At 42.8% G+C, this 16167-nt stretch overlaps 1 protein-coding gene across 5 annotated transcripts in view; it reads left to right on the top strand.

The window, feature by feature from the left end:
- The first annotated feature begins 2377 nt into the window (after window positions 1-2377).
- The window catches only part of LRRC8B (leucine rich repeat containing 8 VRAC subunit B), a 31689-nt gene continuing 17899 nt past the window's right edge, over window positions 2378-16167 (top strand). Inside the window, exons 1-2 of one of the 5 annotated variants that reach the window (XM_062613109.1) lie at window positions 2378-2507; window positions 12452-12608. The gene's annotated coding sequence lies outside the window, so the exon portion shown is untranslated. Of the gene's footprint in view, window positions 2508-12451; window positions 12609-12821; window positions 13155-13199; window positions 13279-13568; window positions 13785-16167 lie in introns of those variants that run through there. The other 4 variants (XM_062613105.1, XM_062613106.1, XM_062613110.1 and 1 more) reach the window with 4 other exon arrangements.

Genomic DNA, 16167 nt, shown 5'->3' on the forward strand with positions numbered 1-16167 from the left:
CTCAAGAGCACTCAGAAACAAAGACTACTGGCCATTAAACTGGACAGCCACCTGCAAAATACTTTAATGACTTTTTTGCTTTCTAAAAGTATCTCTTCTATCTTCTGCAACACTGAGGACTTCAATTTAAGCTACTCTAGGAAGGAAAGGGAAAGGCCTCCTCAATACAGCCCAGTACTCTCCCACACTGATCTCAAAAGAGACAAGACCTACTCTTTTTTTCTTTCCCCAAACATACACATTCCCACTGTAATTGTATATGACATGTTATTACATACCACAGGCTCAAGCGAATTATTTACTGTCACCTTTAGTATGAGAGTGCACTTAATTGTTACCTCCGTATGTGTTTCAGCAATGATCAAGTATGTGTAAGACATCAATGAGACGTTTTATAATGTCCTAAGGTAAGTTTTTCTCATCAAGATAGAAAGTTTCTTCCAGCTCAGGAAAATTACACAGTGCTAAACAGCCACAGAGGTACTGCAAACCCTGTTTGAACTCCTAAATAAGGTTATTCAAACACAGAAAATGCACTGGTGCTTGGGGGAAACAAAAAGGTGGTGTTTTTTTTCCCTTTCTTTGTCATATTTATGTCTCTTCTTTCAGTTTTGGAGCCAGGCACTGGCTTTTTGGCCAAGTCATGTCTGTTAAACTCAGAAATTAACAGCTAGAAATACTTTTCATCCCATTCTCATTTTCAGTGCTCTGAAGCATTCATGCTCTAACCAGGAGTCGGTCCTCCTGGAATTCAGGCTTACACAGTCATAAAGAAAACAGGAAAATGAACTTGGGGGGGGGAGAATAACACAAAATTGGGAAGCTACTCCCGCAGCTTCCTATTTTTTTTTAGGAACCAAGGCAAGCTACCAGAAAGATCAACGCAGTAAATGCTTTTTAGTGGGTCTGGAAGACACATTCTGACTGCTAATCCAGTTTAAACTCAGATTTGGTGACTTAAACTTGACTGGATGATACAGTTGGGCTTTGTCACGGGAACACTATGAATACACCTATGTACTAACAATCACTTGGCTCATGTGGTGCTCTACAACCAGTCCAGCACACACACAACCTCTGCATTGCAGGCTGTTCTGCTCCCTTCACAGTGCCCGGCTTCCTGGTCGCACACACCCTGACCTCAGATGCCACTGTGCCACTGGGGCATGTTATGGAACAATACATGTTTGTAATGAATTCCTTCCCCTTTGAAACACAAAGCCAAATGCTGCTGCCCCTTCATTTCTGAGCTTTAGTTATAGATTCTCTATAAAAACCACCTTTAAACTTGCCATATGGTCAGACCCCTTGAACTGCTGTTTTTCCATGTAACAAGTTATTTTTCTATTCAGACTTAGTGACAAATGTCACTAGAAACACCACAACCCCATCAGCCATCACAATAACGTTAATATAATCCCTACTATGTCTGCATTGAGTTAGTATCGGTTGCAAATGCAAACCTGGAGAATTTTGTATCTGGCCTTGTGAAGCCTTTGAAAGAATGCCTCTTTGTACCTGTCCAGAGGATGGAACCTTTAGAAAAATAAAAGGTGCCACCTCACCGAGGCCTCTCCAAAGCTTACTTTTCTACCATCTAAAGGTAACAAATGGCATTTTAAGCCAAGAGAACTGTTGGGAAGCTGGGCGTTCATATTAAAAACTCTATATGAAGGCTTTGTTGTAGTTGTCAATATTTTGTCATTTCTTCCTCCACAATATACATGGAACAGAGAGAACCAAGCATGGACAAGTAAACTTTATGACACGGAACAAGAAGAGGGACGAGGTTGTGGGATTTTTTCCTTGCTTTTGCACCTCATACAGCAGCTTTGCCGTTTAACCACTTTATATGGCGCTTATGCTTTCACCGACGCCCTTTGCCCACCCTTATTTCCACCTGGAACATCCCCGTTTGCATCACAAAGCCCGGAAATCCATGAACTGCCGGGCACCAACAAGCCCTCACCCCCCCCCCCGCCCTGTGTCCCACAGGCCTTCCATGTTAGCCCTCCACGTTCACCGTGTTCACCAGCTACAGGCCGCCCTGAGGGCCAACAAACGCGACCACGTCTCTCCGCTGCGGGACGGAGAGACCCGGCGCGACCCGCGGGCGCTTTCCCCGTGGGCCCTCAGCCCAGCGGGCAGCACCCACGCCGCCACAACTCACCGCCCGGCGCCACCGCCCCCGTCAGCCCCGCTTCGGAGGCGCCGGGGCGGAGCTTGGTGCCGGTGCTGGTGCTGGTGCTGCCGCCGTCCTGAGGTGAACGGGGGCGCCCTTCTTCCCGCCGCGGCCCTGAGGGAAATGGCGGCGCCGGGGGACAAGGCAACCCCTTACCCCATCGTCCGGCCATGAGGCCGAAGGGGGAGTAAAGCCGCATGGCGCTTCTGAGGGGGAGGCTATCCGTCAAAGCGCGACGCTTGTCTTTGTGCCGAGGTGGGCACTGAGATGGCAGTGAGTGAAGGTGTCGCAGCTATGCGGTGCGGGTGGAAAGGTGCTGCTCAAAGTAAGGCACAGCAGTTGGCTGGACGTCTTAAACGTCTCCCCGTTGCTAAGTTCGGGGTGTGTGTGTGTGTGTGTCTTTCTGTCAGAACTTGATTTAATGATTTTTCTGATCTCTTCATGCTCAAATGCATCTTGATATGTAACTACAAACACACATACAGATAGCATCTTCCAAATTTGAGGTAAACTGGGCGAGCTAGTTACCAGGTTGTGTTTCTGGATGGAATGAAGTGTCCAAATCATCTACAATACTCTTGTACCTAAGTTAAACCCTTATCAGGAAAAGAATGGGTTTTTCCAAATTTCTTAAGGTATTCCATGTAGTCCCAGAAGTTGAATTTCTAAGGATCCACTTCACAACCAGGACAGAGACTTAGGCGTTTGTCAGTGAAAAAGTTCCCTTTAATCAGCACCTTGTCATCACTAAAGTTGATTATTCAGTTAGAAATATACATCTATTTGCAATGCCTTTGCAAACTATTTTTGCTGGGTTTATAAATCTGCAAAACCGGTTTGCCTTAATACAGACAGAGCTTTAAGAAAGGTTGTACAGCTCCAATTGATTTTGTGTGCTAAGGAACACTGTGATCTTAACAGGCAGAGCTTAAACAACCTCATAAATCAGGTTTTCACAGAGGGCTGGCATGGCATTGCATGTCAAATGCATTTCTTGGCCTAAAATGTCCAGTAGTACAGATAAATACATTGAAAAGAACTGCACAAGCCAATAGGAAAAAAAAAAAGTCATTGTTTTTTTTTAGATGTTGATGCTAGAAAGAGGTCTAAAGTGTCAATAATCACAAAGAGATGGATTTGGATATTATCAAAAGCAACAGATACATACTTGCATATCATTACCGTATGTATTGTGTTTATGTATATTTATATGAATGTAAAATGATTGAAGAGAGCCAGCACTATAGAGTGAACTAGAACACCTCAGCTTGGATGTAGAAATACTCTGACAAAGCCAAAACAACGTATCGAAATTAAGAAATTAGTCCCAGCTGTTATGTTTGATCCTAAATAAGAAGAATTTAACACTTTATTCCTTTTATCTGTCACGCTTTTTGAGAACGCCCACGCCTCAAGTGCAATGCTTTTGCAGGCAGAGAGGACCTCTCCAAGCATCCACCGGAGGGCAGCAGATCCCAAACCTTGCCATGGTATAAGGCGGTTCAAAAGGAGGGGAAAAAAAAAAAGAGAAAGAAAACTTAGCCTTCCGTTCGTCACATTGATGTCCTGTTTTTTATAGAATATCGTGTACAAAGCAGACATCATGGTGAAATCCATGCAGCATTATATTTTCCTGGCTTCTGCACATCACTACACCAGGTCTGGGATACAGATAGCTGAAGGGATGCTGTTAAGATACTGCTGAGTCATCTTCAGCTGATGGAACAAGCACTGTTTGAGCCCTTATCCTATCAAGTGATGCTCAGTGCTTATCAGATCAGCTGAGACAGTCAGGAACAAAGGAGGTTTGAAAGTCTCGTCTGCCCCAACGGGCTCTGACATTTAATCTCTTGCAGGACACCTGATTATGTAATTCCTGTTGGTAAAACAGAATGTTATGAGCACATGAGTTAATAGGATCCACTGCAGTTTAACTAGCATGGCAAATGCAGTGTTGTCTGCTCTTTCAGTTATAGTTCTGTGGCACCTGTTGCAACACTTTTGGTCTAAATTTCAACTGAAGTAATACAAAAAACATACACAGGTCCAACTTAGACAACAATCAAAGTCCACTGTGGTGATGGACCACTGTGAAAATTGTAGTGAATTTTCTACCAGTAATGCTCAGTATCCTTTTATTCAAGTTCTTCCGCAAAATTGACAATTTCTTTAACTTTAATGACATTTTGTGCTTTAAGGGCTCACTTTGATTATCAATCAGTCAGAAGGTCTTGAAAGAGGCCTGTCTCAACAGTGTTAGAGAAACTGACTGAACAGTTCTACCTTGCTGCAATGTGAAGGGCCAAAAGTTGTGTTTCAAGATTGCTAACGTAAAAAGATTTTCCAGATTCTGGCACAGCAGGGAAAACAGGAACACTGAAGCCTGAGCCTAATGATTTAAAACATTAACTCAAGTCTTTCGAATTCAGCATTCAACAGTTCTCATAAAATTAAATCAGTCCTGAATCCTAGGACTCAGCTAAAGTAGTAAATTTAGGCATTTACCTGTCGTGCTTAAAAGTAATATTGATTTCCATATTTAAATTAAGTAATTTTACCAGAACCTGCATTAATTTTTTTCTGTTTTTTCTTTTTCTAAGCACCCCAAGTATCTCATACTGACTTTCAATTCAGAAGCATCTCACACATTTTGTGAGTGCACAGTAATGTGTCCTGAATTTTTGATGAAGGTCTTTCGTGCCTGGTCTAACTGTTTAACACATTCTCATTCATTAGTAGTAAGAATTAGTGCATTTTTAGGCTAATTTCTTTTTGTATAACCCAGCTTCATCTTACTTGTGAAGTAGGAATGGTAGTCAGGAATTTATACACTTCAGATTAGTGAGAGGCAGTTCATTTGAAGAGGAGGAAATTACTTGGCAGAACTTGAGTGCACAAATCACACTATTAAAAAGCCCATGGAAAATCAGCCTGGCTTCAACTCTTTTTTTGTGCGTTGGAGTTTTCTACCCTAGCTGCAGTAAAGACCCTAATGAACCTGTATTTTGGTCAAATCAAAGTAGAGATGAAAACCATTGGATTTAGATCAGCTTTTCCTTGGAATACAGCCAGCGCTTTCCAAAGTGGTATTATGCAAGCCATAAAAATAAAACCTTACACGTGGCAGTTCTAAAGGCACATATGTGTTGTCATTTCTTTTTTATATTAATTTAGAACCCCAACAATTTTTTTGTCAAGATGAAAAAGAATTACTGATGGGGCATTTAAGTCTTTGAAAGAGTCTTGTTTACTAACAAGAAATGGATGAAAGCCTGTTTGATCACAAAAGCAACTGGACAGCAGATGAGAGAATCTCTTTGCTCACAATTCCTCTTGTTAGTATCTTCTCTTTTCTTGCTCAAAAGCTATGCTGTGCTAACAATTCTGCTTTTCAAGCAGAAGCACAGAAATATGTGCTGATGTCTGCAGCAGTTCTGCATCCTGTTAGGCAGGACACTCGCACACCTCATAGCTGTGAGTAATTCAGAGTCCCTCAGGAGGGAGAGTCCATCCTTACCTGTTGCCATGCTGCTGTGTCACAGTGTGCGGTGTTGTGTCTGTGTTCAAGAAAAATAGTATGAAGCTTGTCTTTTACAAATATTTATTAAAGGGGTTTTCTGAGAAATTAGTGTGCCATCTTAAATATAATGTGTGCTAACAGAGATGAAAAAGTACAGCCCAAGTATCTTGCAGGCCTAACTTTATTCCTAAAGGTTGAGTCCAGCCAGCATCTAGACTAGGGAGGAAGATGTGGTTATCTGACTGCTCTCACACTGTGTGACTAACACTGAATTGCATCAGGGATGTCCAGGAAGGTGGAAATGCTTCAGTGAGAATTTCCTATATTACACACAGTATTAAACAAATGCATTCCCAGTCATTTGGGGTGAGCTGTATGACTCATGTCTAACTACATTTTTTTATGATTAAACATCCCAAATATGCGCCAAGGAACTCCTCATATCAGGCTGTGCTGTAGACATTTATTATTTACTTTGATTCTCATTCAAAAATGATGACTTTTCTCTGCTTGGTAGGCTGCACTGTAACAATTTGCTTATCAGATAATTAGCTTCTGTATATGCTTGGCAGCATTATTTAAAAGGCATGATAGCCAATTAGTTTGATCCTGGAGTTGAGATTATCCTGGCTTTATTGCCTCTAAAGATGGAATCTTAGCAGGTGGTGAGGTCACTCCGATTTTAAATGACCTCATACATTTTGTATATCTCAAAGAAAACTGAATGCAGCTGCAGAGTGAAGTAGGTGGTAGATAACTCCAGCATTTCTTACCAGTATCCATAAATAACTTAATATCCATTTATTTGGCTATTGCTCTTACTGACAAGGCTGATTTTAAATGGTGTCTCTCTGTCTTTGACTTCTTTATAAAATTCGGTATTTTTACACTGTGAAGTTTTGAGGACAAAATTGGCTTTTTTTTCCCTGTGCTATCAAGCCATTAATAATGAAGATGGCTATGACAATGGAAGTATTTTCTGACAGAATCGAGGGGTGCCTTCTTTGTGTTTAAATCTGGGTAGAGATACTTTGGTATAACAGACTGTTTTGTCTTATTTTTCGCATGTTCTCTAGAAAACAGAAGGCAAATTTCTGTTCGAGATGTAGCAGTAACATGATTTATAATGGGTTCTTCAAGCTACCAGAAAGTGATTCTGTGACATTTTTACTTGCAGGGGCTATCCATAGTACAGAACTGATGTTTGCACTTTCTGGAGAGATATTGGGAATAAATATTTCAGATAAATCACCGATCCATCTCGAACTACACATTAGTAAAGAAGACTGAAGGGAATGAATAAAAAAGGTCCAGAATGAAAGTGCACTGAAAGAAAAATAAATTGCCTTTGATCTTCTGCTCTAACAACTTCCCTGAGTATCTGTCTGCATGGTGCAGAGCAGATCCTGCAGTGTTGAAAGGGCAGGTTATATTGTTATATGGGATAGAGCTTATACTGGTTGAATCCAAATTGGGCCTTTCAAAATGATGCTAATTAAAGAAACCTTACAACCAAAATTGTTTAAGCTGCTCAGGTCCATTTTGGTAGCACCAAACTGGGGAGCAATGTCACACATAAACCAGACTGCAGTTCTGAGGGAGCAGCAGCTTGTGGTGAAAAATTGGCTGGGGACTAATCAACAACAGGAGATTATTGCATGGGGTTGACGCTCTTGAGCTGTCTCAGTTGGAATCAGGGCTGCGTGTCTGTGGTTTAACAAGTAAAGCAACAGTGATTTAAAAAAAAACAATGAAGTAGGTAGTTTTCTGCTAGAGGACTTCTGATTTCTAATGTGTTAACTTCCACAGCAAGCAAAAGTTGTCTCCAGACAAGTGCTGAACTGACTAGAAATGCAAGAATTGCAAGACTGCTGAATGAACAGAAGCTGGCATTGATGAAATACTAGGTGTAAAATTCTTTCACCTCTGTGCAAAATGAGTGAAATGTAAAAAAATAAGATAGTGTAAAGGAAAGAAAGACCTAAGACTCCTGTGAGAAATCAGGATCTCCATAAGAAGTCACAGAAGTGTATTTCCTGTATTTTCTGCAAAAAATTATGAGATGTGGAGTTTCAAGTGCTGGATTCTTAATTGCATTTTTTATGACTTGTAGTTGCAATACTAGAACTGTACCGTGGAGTCAAAGCATTTGGAAATAGCAGGAGTGAATGATATTTGAATCCCAAAGCACTGATTTGTTGTTGTTGTTGTAAGTAGCATTCTGGCAGCCACACATCAATTATTAGTAATGCATCATTAAGTGTCATGTGCCAGCTATTAATGCCTGTGGGGCTGCTAGAGCCAACAAATACTTATTTTGTGGTGAAAGCTCTTGAGAGACAAATACTCCTCTTTAGTTGCTCTATTTGGAGTCCATGTACAAGTTTTCTTGGAAAGTCTCAAACAAAGACTTTACAATTAGTAAGAGTAAGATGCAAGGATCACCAGGAGTCATGAATGTAGTCCCACTTAAATGAAGCACAGAGTAATCCTTATTCTTCAGCATTGAAAAACCAGGTGACAACTGGAAAATATCCTGCTTGGAAAAGCATTGCTTGTGCCACTTTATGTTGGGGTGGGGGGTATTTCCTTTCCCTATTGCTGTTACTCAGGATCTCCTTGATCGTAACATTCTGGTTTCTTTATTCAAGCCTTGTATTTTCTCTCCAAACACTTAGAAACCTTTTTTATTTCCCCCAAGAGATATATGATCTTTTCTAACCAGGCCTTCAGCGTGTTTAGCACAGGCTTTGTTCTGAATGCAAATTGGGAACCACCTTCTGTGTAATCACCTGTTTCCCATCTTCTAATGAAGGCTTATTCCAGTTAACCTCAGCATGGCTTTAAGCACTGATACCTGTTCTAGGTTTTAACACTGAGTACCACTTTGACCCAGTCTTCTGACAGGTTTTCTGTGGAACATCTCTGTCTCCCTTTTCAAAGTGAATTTTTCTGACTGGGAATATTGTTTTAGAATTATATCTATATTTTCTACTCCACCCATGTGTAGCTTACTCATCATCTTGCTGTGTTTTGAAATCCACTGACAGCCTTCATTCAGCAGAGCATGTGAACAGAATCTTTATTCAGCAAAACAATTATGTTTTTCAATCGTGTTTGTACAAGTCAGTGAGGAGCACATGTCATCACCTGGTGCAGTTCCTGTCCTTGTGAAGAGCAAGAACTAAGCACAACTTTACTAATTTATCTCTGCAATTCTCTCTCCCCTTCCTCTTAACACTCCCCCTCCCTCAGTTGTGGACAGTATTTCAACAACTCTATGGCTTGAACACAAGACAGCTATCTGAATATGGTAGTTTCCATCAAGCCTCCCCTTGTAAAATGTTGTACTCTGGTTGTTGCTAGTAGTTTGGAACAGATGGCCAGAGGGGAAATGGAGCAGTCAATTAAAATTCACTGTAGCACTATTCTTGGTTACCATTAGAATCACAAAAAGTGCAGCCAATATTTCTCTCTCAAAAATATTAATCTTTTTTTTTTCTGTGATGCCCTATATACATGCTGTACAAAGAAATGCCTGTTGATCTGGCATGAGGATCCAGCTGACATTTAAGTGCTGTCAATTAAAATCAGCAGAGGCTATGTAGAGAAGGTCTTTGCAGACAATAGATCTATGTATATATATCCATTGCTGCAAAGTGAGTTCATGCTTGCAGCCCTACATACTGTACATTTCTGGGGGGATTTTAAGGCTGCCTTCACATTAATGAGCAAGAATATATCTGTATTAATATGCTGCTGTCACTTTGCACTCAGTCCCTTCAAGGTAGACGCAGAAAATATGTATTAGCACATTACAGAGAAAGGGAAAGAATGTGCTCTCGTCTCAAATGTCCTGTGTTCTGCAGGATGGATGATTTACAGTGGTGTTCTTGGAATACCCTATGATCCTGATGCTTTTTTGCTGAAGTACATACAGCCAAGGATCTGTTGCCTTGTCTGAGCTCCTATAGTGCAGCTCAAGAGCCAGCTTGTCAGGGTTTTGGAGAGGATATGAAATGGGAGACCCTAAGACTCCCAATTTTATCATTATCTACAGCTTTGAGATACTCCTGTCTTGAGCACAAAATAAATTGATAGTCCCGTCCACTTGAAGCTGGATTAAACTCTTATGATTATCATAGCCATCTGATAAATTAAGAAGTTCTTTGCTAGCTTCTTATTGTCCAAAGCTGTCTGGAAGGAGCAGGGGTCTTGCCTGAGCTAGAGGCAGAGAATTTGGGCAGGTCCCTCCAGTGCAGGCAGAGCTGTGACTGCCCACAGATCCAGCAGAGGGAAGTGTTGTCCTAAAATACCCATTGAGAGCCTTTTGTGTGATGAACTGCAAGAGCCACGTTATTGCACCAAGAAATCAATGATCTGGAGCGTATGTAACATGTGATTTATAAAGTCCCAGAAGGAGACAAAGAAGCTTTATAAAATGCCAGAAAGAGCAAGTGTGTTAATAATCAGGATGTGGCAGGGGCTGAAATTACAATTCTATAGAGAACTATGAAACTTACATAATTTTTATTTTCTTTAGGAGAATAAATGGCATTTTAGAAGTTAAAGGGTTGTGGTTCATGCTTCAGTTAACAATAAAGCTGTAGCCTTTCATATCAAAAGATGGGATCTTGAGAAACAGACAGTCAGAGATGTACTTGGAGATCACATGGTAGTTGTCATAGGGTGCTTCACTCAAAGAACTGGCTCAGCTTCAGGTTAACTGCTACCAGCGCAATTGTGATCAAGATACTGTTGCTACTGCAACTTCAAGCACTACTAGAGGGTTAAAAGTCAAGTATAATAATCTCTCTGATATTAAAAAGAGTGGAATAATAAAGTCAAATTCTGACTGTAAATATTACCCTCTTAAATCTACAGGATTCATGAGATGTCCCAAAATCATGGAAGCCAAAATGCTCAGGACACCCATTAGTTACACTGAGCGTGACATTGGAAACTGTTACTTCTTTTAAGGTTCAAAGCTGGTTATGTAACCTCTAAGTATCAAGTTAAAAAAGATCAGGGAATGGAATGTTGTGTGAAATGAAACTCGACCTTCCCTGAGTTGTCGAGATGTGGTTTTTCAGTTTCTCATAGATGGCTGTGACAAACAGTTAGAAAGGGTGTTAAAGCTTGAAGAACATTTTATGGATAATGGTGCTTGAAAAAGGCTGGAAGAAATGAATCCTAAAATAATTGCACTAAAATAACCCTAAAGAAGAATTTGATCTGTGGGGTACAAAGTTTAGCTGCACAGCTAAAAACGGTGTTGTTTCTGAGTAGGCAGTTAACAAAATACTCTGTTTGCTCCGATCTCATTCCTTGGGGATTTGTGGGGTGTGATTGATGAGTTGAGTGCTCCCCTTGTGCTTCCCCAGGAGCTACTCAGTAGCAAAGTAAGAACCAAACCTAGAAGGGTGGGTTGCAATCTTTTGCTCAAGCAATTATGAACCTTATGATCATTAACTTTAGTGTTCTGACTTAATGCCAAACTTCAGTACCAATATTTCTTGGTTTTACAACGTATCTTCCTAGCCTGTTGCTGACAGAAAATGGGGCAGATCCTGTATACAGACTTCTCATTTTTGAGTTAGTAGAAAGAAAGATTATAGAGTAAGACGTACTTTTATCTTGCTCACAGAAAGGGGAAATAGTTCCAGTAAGGTAGAATCCATTAATTCATTCCTCAGGTAAGCCCTAATAAAGCAGAAGATTTGTCTCGATGGTGGAAATCAAGACCCAGTCAGCTGAGGAGGTGGTAGGTCATGGGACAGAAGGGAACTGGTCTCCTGGGAAGATTGCTGGCTGGCTGTCCGCTTTTGGCCAAACTCTGTCAAGGACTTCGGGAGCAGTAGCTGCAGACAGGGCCATGCCATTGTCACATCTGTGATGGCAGTAGCAGCTTCTCAGAGATTAGATTGCTATCAAAGGACATCATGGAGTAGATCATAACAAAGTGCACACAGGTAGAAACTATCTGCTTAAAACAAATACAAAACAAATTCTCTGCTAGGCTACCACTATGGCTGCAAACATACATGTTGGCATTAGTGTTTCTATGTGTTTGGATTAAAAAGCCAGCTTCACTTTCATTTGTAATCGGTTTCACTTTCGGCTCCACTGTAATGCCTGTGTTTCAAAACAAGCACACACCTCTGTGTTGTGCAGAATTATATTGTAATGGCTTTTTTAAGTTGTACTTTATTCAGTGTACGGCATACAGTTCATTGGTTTTGCAGAATCTGTGCTCTTTAAGTGAAAGGGGTTTTCTATAGCTGTGAAGGAAAAGATTTTGGTGTTTTATGGAGGAAAAGCAGTAGTTCGAACAGGCTCTTTTACTTGCTAAACTGATGACTAGACAGACAACAAACACTACAGCAGAGTGAGTGTAAGAAGTATAATTATATTATAAATAGGATTTTTAATAGATTCTTGCAATGGAGTTGCTAATAATGAAAATATGGCAGGAACATTCCTGGAGTAGATTGAGCTGTTCGTACGAGTAAGAGAAGGCAGACGCAGCCCATTTGTCCCCGTTAATAGCAGGAATCTAGGTAGGGATCACAACTTCCCTTCGAGCTTTCATGCGTTTATCCAGCAGAGCCCTTCGGGCACCGGGAGGAGGGAACTTCACTCTCCGCGGAGAAAGGCAGTGAAATAGGAAAGTCAAATGGGTCTATGACTGGGGGTTTTAAGTCGTGTATATTTGTGAACTTTTAAAATTATTATTATTTTATTATCAGATTTCCCCTGGAACTGAAGAGCCGTAGAAGGGTCCTGCCGTGCAGAACACGGACTCGTGTCTGCCCCTGTCAGACAGCGGCGTGGACGTTGGATGTTCCTGGGCATTGCTGCAGGAGAGATGCAGGGACGCGGCAGGGGCGCCGGCTAATTCGTCAGGTAACACCGCGGTGGCATCCCTAGCATCCAGGCCGGACATCAGCATCCCCGCCTGCTTCCCCTCCCCTCCCGCTGTCCGCACCTAGCCGAGGCCTCCGGTGCGCAGGCAGCCGCGCGTCCCCCTCGCGGTTCAATAGCCTCGCTGCCAGCTGCGCCTTCCTCATGTGTACTTTGTAACCGCCGGCGGTAGCGGCTTTCTCACGCCTTCCACCTCCTCCCGCTTCCGAGCGGCTCACGTTTGGTTAGGTGCCGGTACCCTCACCGGGGGGCTGTCAGTCTGACCAGGGGCACAGCAGAGGTGCCGGGCGGGCCCCTGTTGTCCGCCGCAGCGCCCGCCCCGCGGCCTGTCAGTGGTTTCGCCGGCAGCGGCCCATTGGCTGGCGCGGCCGGTAACGTGACGGCGGCGTCGGGGCGGGACCCGAGAAGTGCCGGTTGGAGCCGGTACCTCTCGCCGCGCTGCCGGCTCCCTCGCGGACGGAGCGAGCAAGCTAGTGGGCTGGTGACCGCACCGCGCTGGGCGGGAGGGCGGGCAAGCCGCGCGGCCAGGTAAGCCAGGGTCGGCCGCTGCGGACAGGTGCCCGCTCCCCGGCGGGAGCAGGGCTCTCCTGAGGGCAGAGCGCGGTTGGCCCTCACTGCCGCCGAGAGACCGTCCACCGGTTTTCCTGCCTCGGTAAGGGGCTGGGGTGCTCCCTCCGCCTGCGGGAGGGAAGGGAGGAAGGGGGGTGCCGGCCTGCGAGGAGCCCGGCGCTGTCCGCCCGCCCTGCCCGGCGAGCCTGCGCGGCGGCCGCCCCTTCACTCGGCGGCGCCCCGCAGCGGGGCCGCTCACCTGCCCGCCTCCCCGCGGGGCGCCGGAGCGAGCCTGTGCCTGCCCCGGGGCCTGGCGGCCGCCCCGCTCCGCTCCCGCGCGGGTGGGGCTCTGCAAAAAACCGTTCTCTGATTTGCGTAACCGACATCTACACGTGTCCTCAAGTGACCCGGGGCGCTACAGGTCGCCTGGGGCTTCCTCCTTCTTCATCGCGCTCGGAGCGGCCGGGCGGCAGCTGCCACCCTTGACCCCCGGTGTGGCAGCGGTATCTGCCCTCGAGCAAAGGGCAGGTGGCTGCCAAGTCCCAACTTCTTTGAAAGGGAAAGAAAGACTTAACCTCAGTGCTGAGGCCTGGCCGGACTGTGTGTCAAGTAAGAAGCATTCTCTTCTTTGTCCTTCTTTCCTCTCTCTTGTCAATGCACTTCTCTTCCCCAGCGAGACTGATTTTGCAGCAAGGGGTTTCTTGCATGGTGGCTTTTACTTGTATCCTAGCTGAGTTGTTTCAGTGAGGTAAGGCTTACTGTGTGCTGGTCTATTCTGTGGTGAGATTGAGGCTATTTCCTGGCATCAATTAAGAATCTGTCTGTGGTGAATACTGTGATTGACTGGTTCTGTAGGATTGATTAAAGTGGACTTCCCTAAAGCTTAATTTTATATGTGGATTGTCATTCATTGTCCTGATCAGGTAAAGTGTTTGAATTGGCACCTAGTGTGGTCACTTAAAACAATACCTTTGAGGTAGTGCTTGATTAAGTTAGGAGCTATGTGGTCACTTGCATTTTCAAGTATTTGACATGTCCTGCTGACACCCAGCTTTCCTTGTCTGTTTGCTGAAGTGATAAGGTAAGGCACCAATTATTTCCTTGTGTCTCAGAGTTCTTTTTCATGTACTTTCCTAGCAGAGAAGGCAACAATCACGGCTTACTGATCTATCTTGTGGGAGCTCTTAAACCCTCAAGAGGAGGGAAGGGAAAAAGCCTACATAGCTCAAGTATTGAAATCTCAAAGTATATCAGTCATAGAATTTGTGTTGTTTAAGTATATTTCCTGTGTTTTCCTCACTCTGTGTAGCTCAGCTGGCTGTGTAGGGAATAGAAAACTTACCTGGGCAGTGTTTTTCTTCAGTATCTGTGCTGCTGGGCAGGGCAAGGGATGTGAAATGGAGCAGAAAGGAGAATTACTGTAGTAGAGAACCAAGAATTGGGATAGGGAGCAAGCTTTCTTAAGGGCTTTCCCTAGTGTTTAAAGCATTCTGTGTAGCTAGATAACAGAATGTTGATCAGAGTTTACATTAGCATATATTTACATTCTACTGAATTTTATATTAGTGTAAAGTAACCAAGCTTCAACTTTAGTAGCATTCATATGAAGTATTAACGTGCTTGTTCCTTGCACTCTTGGGAGAAGAGTGTTGCTGGTCTCACTCTTATTTTTTTTCCTTTTTCAAGAAAATAGGATTCTTATGGGGAGAAAAAGAAAATTGCTGTTTTTTTTTTTCCTTACCAGTACAGCTGCTCTTTGAAGTTGATGGAAGCATGTTAAGTAAGTCTTAGAGACGGATCAACAATGCTATCATTGTTGGTCCCTCAGTATTTCAGCATTGTAAAATGAACTTGGTAGAGCAGTATGTCATTGGCAAAACAGTATTTTTATAATGGATTTTTAGAGGGGGGTGAAGGAGGAAATCTTGGTTTGCTTTAGCTGCTACTGTGCCTGCTCTGCTGATGTGCTACAGGTTGCAAAAGAGACCATGGCCCTAGTAGTTTACTTCAGTTTACCATAACCTACTGCTAAAGCCACCAAGCTTTGCTCAGCCAGGATTAGAAATGGTTATTTCATGTGACTAAGGGGATAATGTGTGGTTTACACTGATCTTTCTGTTGCCTATCTAAATGTTTCACATTGCTGTCTGTATTCTGTACACTAACCTGTGGGCTCTGTTTATCTTTCCTGTAGGCATCCTCATAACAGCTATTCACAAATAGTACTATTATGCCAGCTGATCTTGCACTCACTCTTTTTAAAGATAAGTTAGAAGTCTGTTCTGTGGTTATGAAGATAGTTGGTTCATATACCATGGGTAGCCATGTAGAAGGGTGAGAAATGTAAAGTGGAATTAATATTCTAATACTTAAATATGCTGTCATTTTGATGTTTAACTGGTATATACATTGGTTTCGCAACATATAGCTATTATTAATTTGCTGATAATTAATAAACAACATGCTTTTATTCTTATCTGGTGACAAGCTATGGTATGACTTGTCTGATACATGTTTGTATCCTGTATGGATTGAGTTCAGCAGGACACATCACAGACTTGTAACTGTGCTTAGTGATAGCTGGTAATTGTAGCTGAGAGTCTGCGGCCTGTGTTTTATTAACCCTATCACTGCCATGTGGGCAGTCATACTCATTAATGCAGAAAGGTGGTTATGAGTCATGTGGTCTTAATTTGTTAATAACTAAATTTCTTATTTGGATGCAGTACCTTGTGTATACGTTCAAATTGGAGTTTTGCCAGACTTAGTAAGTGGGCTTCAGTTTATTGTAGTTATGCTTGGCTTTGGTCACTCTTTTCCCCAAGACTTGTAGTGTGCTATGAACTAGTTCTGAATTAAATTTCTAGCTGGTTGAAATCAAACTATAATTTAATATTGAACAGAAGTTTCATAATGCTTATGAATAGTTTCCCCAACTGTTTGACTGTTTGTATCAGTAAGTTTAAATCTATACTTTCTAGTGGTGTAATAC

This window comes from Pezoporus occidentalis, unplaced genomic scaffold (assembly GCF_034315485.1).
Source record: "Pezoporus occidentalis ecotype Australia unplaced genomic scaffold, CSIRO_AGI_Poc_V1 ctg164, whole genome shotgun sequence".
NCBI lineage: Eukaryota > Metazoa > Chordata > Aves > Psittaciformes > Psittacidae > Pezoporus > Pezoporus occidentalis.